We start from the raw sequence: 6,164 nt of genomic DNA, 5'->3' as shown, positions 1-6,164 counted from the left end.
CTCTTGCAATGTCTCGTTCCCTTCATCTCGAAAAACCGAGGTCACGTATGTAAACAAGACTTTCCCATTCAACTCAGTACACTTGACATTGTGTTTATTAATGCATTTGGTGAACATTTACATTTATGCATTTTGCAGACGCTTTTATCCAAAGCGATTGCAGTGCCCTTATTACAGGAACAATCCACCTGGAGCAACCTGGAGTTAAGTGCCTTGCTCAAGGACACAATGGTGGTGGCCATGGGGATCAAACCAGCTACCTTCTAATTACTAGTTATGTGCTTTAGCCCACTACGCCACCACCACTCCAGTATGTGAACAGAATCCATCACGCTGCACTACACGACATATCGAGTGCGGGGCAGTTGGGCATAACCGTTTTCTTCCCCCTGATCCACATTAGAGAGGATGGCGTCACTGCACGAGCGTGCTGAGAAGGGCAGGCGCCGGTACTTAGACAGTACATTATGAACTTCATTATGAAGAATGGGGCAGAGCTGCGGAATGCGGCGCCTTGACGGCATACGGACTGTAAGAACCATTCATCGAGCAAGACTGTTCATGTTCTTCTGGAGGAGACCACTCGAGGTCGAGTTCTACCACCGTCCTTGTAAGGACGCGGAGCATCTCCTTGTCAGTGGCGCATGCATGCTCCTCGCCCTCGTAGGGGGAAGGGGTGGCAGCGTCATCCACTGACCACTTGCTTGATGCAGCGAGAGACTTGGCATCGTCATTATCATCCCGAGTGTTAGAACCGCTGAATTGAGATGAGGCCGCATGCTCTTTCAGAGGGCCGGAGCTCGTCACGCACATAATGTATCGGCAAATACGCGGCACATGGAGATTGAGGGGCTCGGCGGGTGTGTGCCAGCAAGAGGTCTACCTCAAATTCATCCTGCTCCACCTTGTGTCCCGCCGTGCCTCCTTGTGTGAACCTTCGGGTATCACAGAAGAGGCAGATGGTAGGATGCGTGAGGCTGAATCGTTTGTCAGAACAAGGACGATTCATGAGCAAAGCATTTTGAGACTCATGCATTCGCAGTGAGGGCAGTCTGTCTCCATTACAATGCTGGTCTGATGGCGGGATGTACTTTCCAAATTCTACCCGCTGACTTATGTAGTTGAAGGAGAGATGAATCGCTGTCTTAAAGGAAGAAATTTTGAGGAAATGGTGTTTGCACACCTGGTTTTATAGCGAATAGCTTCGCACCAAAAGAGGCGGAGCTCAAAAACCATAGCCAATATTAGAATACTGCTGTTATTGTAGAGAGGTTTCAACTAGGTTGTAAAAGAAGGCACTCCCCAATATTCCTTAATAAACATAATGTCAAGTGCACTGAGTCGTAAGGGAACTTTGGTTTTCCGTGTGCCAGTACGTCTTGCACACAGTGCGTATGAGGCAAATTTTGTTTCAGCGCTGTCCGTGTGCAGCCTAGTTTTTCTAGACACACATTCTGGGACATTCTCACTTCGTTGGCGCATGCATCAGGCATTGATTGTCCTAAAAGAGTATCACAAAGCAGTCTTTTGTGAACGCATCCTTAGGACTCGAGTTCAAAAGTGTGTTCTCACTCTACACCAGTATGTGAACGCATACCGAAATGTGTCAGACTGCAATTCATGACAAAATGCAAGTACGTGTTGCTGTCTTATTCAGAATCAGAATAAGCTTTATTGCCAAGTATGCTTCCATATACAAGGAATTTTTCTTCATGATAGAAACTTCCAGTGCACAAACAATACAACAACAAGACAGAGATAATACAATTAAAATAAAAAGTGAATAGATATAAGTGTATAGAAATACACAAGAAAAAATATCCACATAGTATGTACAAATACAAATCTGTTATATACAGTGTGAGGGAATGTAATGCAGAAGAGGTAGGATATGTTAAATAATATAATTGACTAGGCTGTGTATTGCTTGTAATTATAGTATAGTTTAACTGTTCATGAGATGGATAGCCTGAAGGGAAAAAACTGTCAATGTTGCCACAAGGAGTGCTATAGCGGACATTAGTGTGAAATGGCCGAGTAGGTATAGGTGCAGGCCAGTGATCTCCAAATGGGGTGGAATCTCCAAAAGAGGGCATAGTTACCACCAAAAGAGGGCTGGGTTAATTAAAAAGAGAGTTACGTTCAGCTTTGAAAGGCTAACTGTGCGACAGTCCAAAAATGAAGTATACCCAAGCCTTAATTGTTGGTGTTTGCTAAGGGTAGCATCACTGATGCTTTTGCTCATCCTTGGGTCATGGGATTTGTACAAACCCGAATCCTGAAGTATTGAAATTTGGCACATAACTCTTCCCACACCATTTGTGCTATTGACAAGGATGATAGCTCAAATCCTGCAGCATGTTTAGGACAGGTAAGCCATTACTTTTGTAAGTGATCTAACTTGTGTTTTTGCCTGGCACACGATAAAAAGGAACAAAAATTCCAGTATATTTACATTGAAAGACCCTATAGCCATTTCTAGGTTTCAGAATATTATAGTGACTTGAGGGTGGGCTCTTTTGACTTGTGCCACGTAATCCCCTAGCAATCCCCCAGAATACCCAAGCAACCACATAACAGCACACTAAAACCAATTGGAAGGCATTTGCAAGTGCATAGCAATGCCCCATGACACTCTGTAACATTGTGACGCAGAGATTTGTAAAACCACACACCACTCACATTTTCTTTTGAAATTGCACTGAAATGGCCCAACCAGCCATGGCTTCCGGAAATTATAAGACGTTGTACAGCTCGCCATTGGAATGCCACTAGCCTCTGGTACTGTGCACACATCCACTTACACTGAAGTGCCTTCTTCTTCTTAATGGCCTCCAGGTTTATTCTCAAATCCTCTTTGTAAGAGTGACGTGTGCTCCTGAGCCACAAAGAGAAAAAAGAGAGTGCAAACACTCCTTTCTATCTCTGTGTCCAAGTGTGTAACTCCCTCAGGCTTGAGCACTCCTTCACTATCTCCGTCACGGTTCCCTTCCATCTGTATTCGTCAATCCCTCCTTTTCTCTGTCCTCCTGTTACTCGCATAGGCCAGAGGGATTCAGAGGTGGGACTATCTCCACAGCAACACCCCGGTCTCCATGTGAGCAGGTGCGCAGAGCATGGATCCACAGTTTCTGGGAACTCGCTCACCCAGGCAATGTCAAAGCAAACCTTGTTGCTCACTTGAACAGTCATACACATCCACCGGATCCTGGAGAAATTAGCCGCTGATAACTGCTGTTTAACTCTCAAAAGGAGATACTTCCTCTTTTTGACGTGTCTTCAATTTAGACTTGGCAGATACACCAATTTGTATATTACTTGCTTGAATTTAAATCTTGGATTCATGAGTGTGCTACTTGTAAACGATCATTTGCATTTGCATTGAGCCACAAGCCACACTTTGACTGGCTGAAGGGCTGTGTTTGTTTTGTACATGGATTCTCAACAGTCATTATCCCCAAACAGCACAGATATGGAGGAGATTGCAGAGGATTTCCAAGTACAGATGAACCACGAGATGATCAACAACACTGAATGTCGACCTTGCTTCAATGCTTTCCCAGGAGTTCCTCATGTGAGCGGACATGAGTCTGCAGCCCAGCGCTACACTGTGACACGCTTGCAAGCTGGTTTTCCGAACAGGTGAGTGTAGGAGTTACAATGTCACAAAGCTTTTATCAAGTTGAAGTTGGGTCAGGACACCCCCAGGTTGATCCTCAAGCTTACTTTTAGGCTTGTTTCTTTTTGAACGCATGCAACCCTGATTGACATCCTATAATCAAATGTGAGAGTCATTCTGATCTCTGATTTTTACAACTAGGGGTTGAAAACAAGCTTGTAAATGAATGACTTTAAATCAGATCCTGTGTCAACAAAAGTTAGAGAGCTCAAAACCATCCTGGGGACTGCAGATCAGGCCCTCTCTTCCAGCTCTGTGGTGAGCCAGAACAGTGTGTCATAATGGTCTGAAATAGACATTGGTGCCGGAGGATATTCTGACCCACATGTCCACTGACCCACAAATTGACCTGTTTCAAGTGATGTCAATGTATGACCGTGAAGCCTTGTTTGTGACCAAAATTCCATATACCTTGTGGAAATGAACACAGGACTGTGATAAATTCATAACACCCAGACTGTATATAGGTATGTCATAATTGTAACACATTGAAACTGTAATGTACAGTCCTATATACTTAATGTGTATATACTAATGTTAGTCAATAAACAACATATCTTAACATTATGAAGCACAGAAGAGGAGAATTTATAGTAAATATTACTTAAATATTTGTCTGTTTCTCACCTGTTTCTCACCCACATCATATCATATATCAGACTCCACCAGCGTACAAAGGTAAATCGTGGTTAAAATATATTTAAATGTCTGCAAAAGTCAAATTTGGCAATGTCCTGACTTCAGACCTGTATACACTTTTCCTGGGAGTTGGCATTGTCTTGATATCGTTTCACGAGTGCTTTTCCATTCCTCCTGCTGATGGTCACAAATATGGCGGCTATATGGAAATGAATGTCACTGAAACAGGTCATTGTCAAGGTACATACAGAGTACTGCCACATGATGTTATACCTCTCTGTAGGGATGTTGGCTTTCTTTTCATAGCTTAAAGAGACATGGTCATTGTCCCTACTTCCTTTTTATACAAACTTCAGTATAGTTTTACTGAATAGACTTTAAATAGTTTTATATATATATAATAAATAAATGAACAAACCTACATGTTGTTCACAACTCTCCCTGCTCTCTGGCAATCATGTGATCAAATGTATTCATCATAGCCTTGAACATTGTGCCTTGATGTAACGGACTGCAAGTAATCAATTAAGCAAAGTCAGACATTAAAAAAATGTCAGGCATTTTAAAAGAGAACAATCATAATTTGAGTTGTGAATTACTGAAGGACTGGGCTTAATGTGTGTGGTATTTCACTAACTGATCTTGAAAAGGTTAGCTGTTATATGGTTAATCACTGATATGTAAACCGAAGCAAAAGACACCAGGTTTTATTACAAACCACAATAAATGCTATTATCATTGCACTTTATCATGCAGCTACTGTACAATGTCTAAATGACTGGAAGAGAATGTGAGAAAAGGAAGTGATTTATATGATAGACATGGCAATACCTTTTAGAGTAAACAAATGGCTGAAGAATATATCCACAATTTCAAACTCTGCCCAATCCATCTTGCAACTACAATTTGTGATGTTCATATGGAACTATATATTATATATATATATATATATATATATATATATATATATATATATATATATAAAACTATTTAGGCTACTACTATTTCAATTTGATTAAAAGTAATTTGTGCTTTCATGTGGTGAATGTACTGTGGCCAAATTGGCCAATAAATGGAGAGGATTTGTAATATCACTGTCATCCTTCAGCAGTTGGTTTCAGGTAATAGGTTGTGACTGACTTCACTTGACTGACTTGATCCAGCAGCAGTGCTTGACAATTACCAGAACCACCATGTGTCCTGTCTTGAATGTGGAAAGATCATGTGCCTGTCTTTTACACACTATTCAGTCAGATGTGTCTAGGTTTTGATATTATATTATATTGTGATGTATGAGTGGTTGTTTAACAGTTCAGTCTGCTAATGCCATGGCAAGAAGGTACAATACACTTAACTTCAGTCTGTCCTAGAATAACGTTTAGTTGTAGGCCTATCAATACAATGCCCGGAAGTCACTTTGAATAAAAAATGCCAAGAAACACATTTTTGGATTGAAATTATTTGCAACTTACTGTACTATCATTTTTCAAGTATCTAAAAGTTACTCTAAAACATTGGGTGCATGGAAAGACAAGGGCTTTCATACTATTTTACACATATTTAAGGCATTTTCTCATTTCATATTTGTACATTTATTCAATACCTCTCCTAAGGAATTTCTTTAGAGAGAATATTGTTCATTAAAAATTGTATTGCATATAAAAATGGATGATGTTTGATACGTATACAGTGATATGAAAAGAATGTGAACCCTTTGTAATTACCTGCATTTATGTATAAATTTGTCTTAAAATCTGGTTTGATTTTCATCTAAGTTACAATAATGAACAATCACAATCTGTCTTAAAAAATGACACACAAATTATTGTATTGTTCTTGTACATAT

The sequence above is a fragment of the Xyrauchen texanus genome, chromosome 45 (assembly GCF_025860055.1).
Source record: "Xyrauchen texanus isolate HMW12.3.18 chromosome 45, RBS_HiC_50CHRs, whole genome shotgun sequence".
Lineage (NCBI taxonomy): Eukaryota > Metazoa > Chordata > Actinopteri > Cypriniformes > Catostomidae > Xyrauchen > Xyrauchen texanus.
This window is presented reverse-complemented; position numbering follows the sequence as displayed.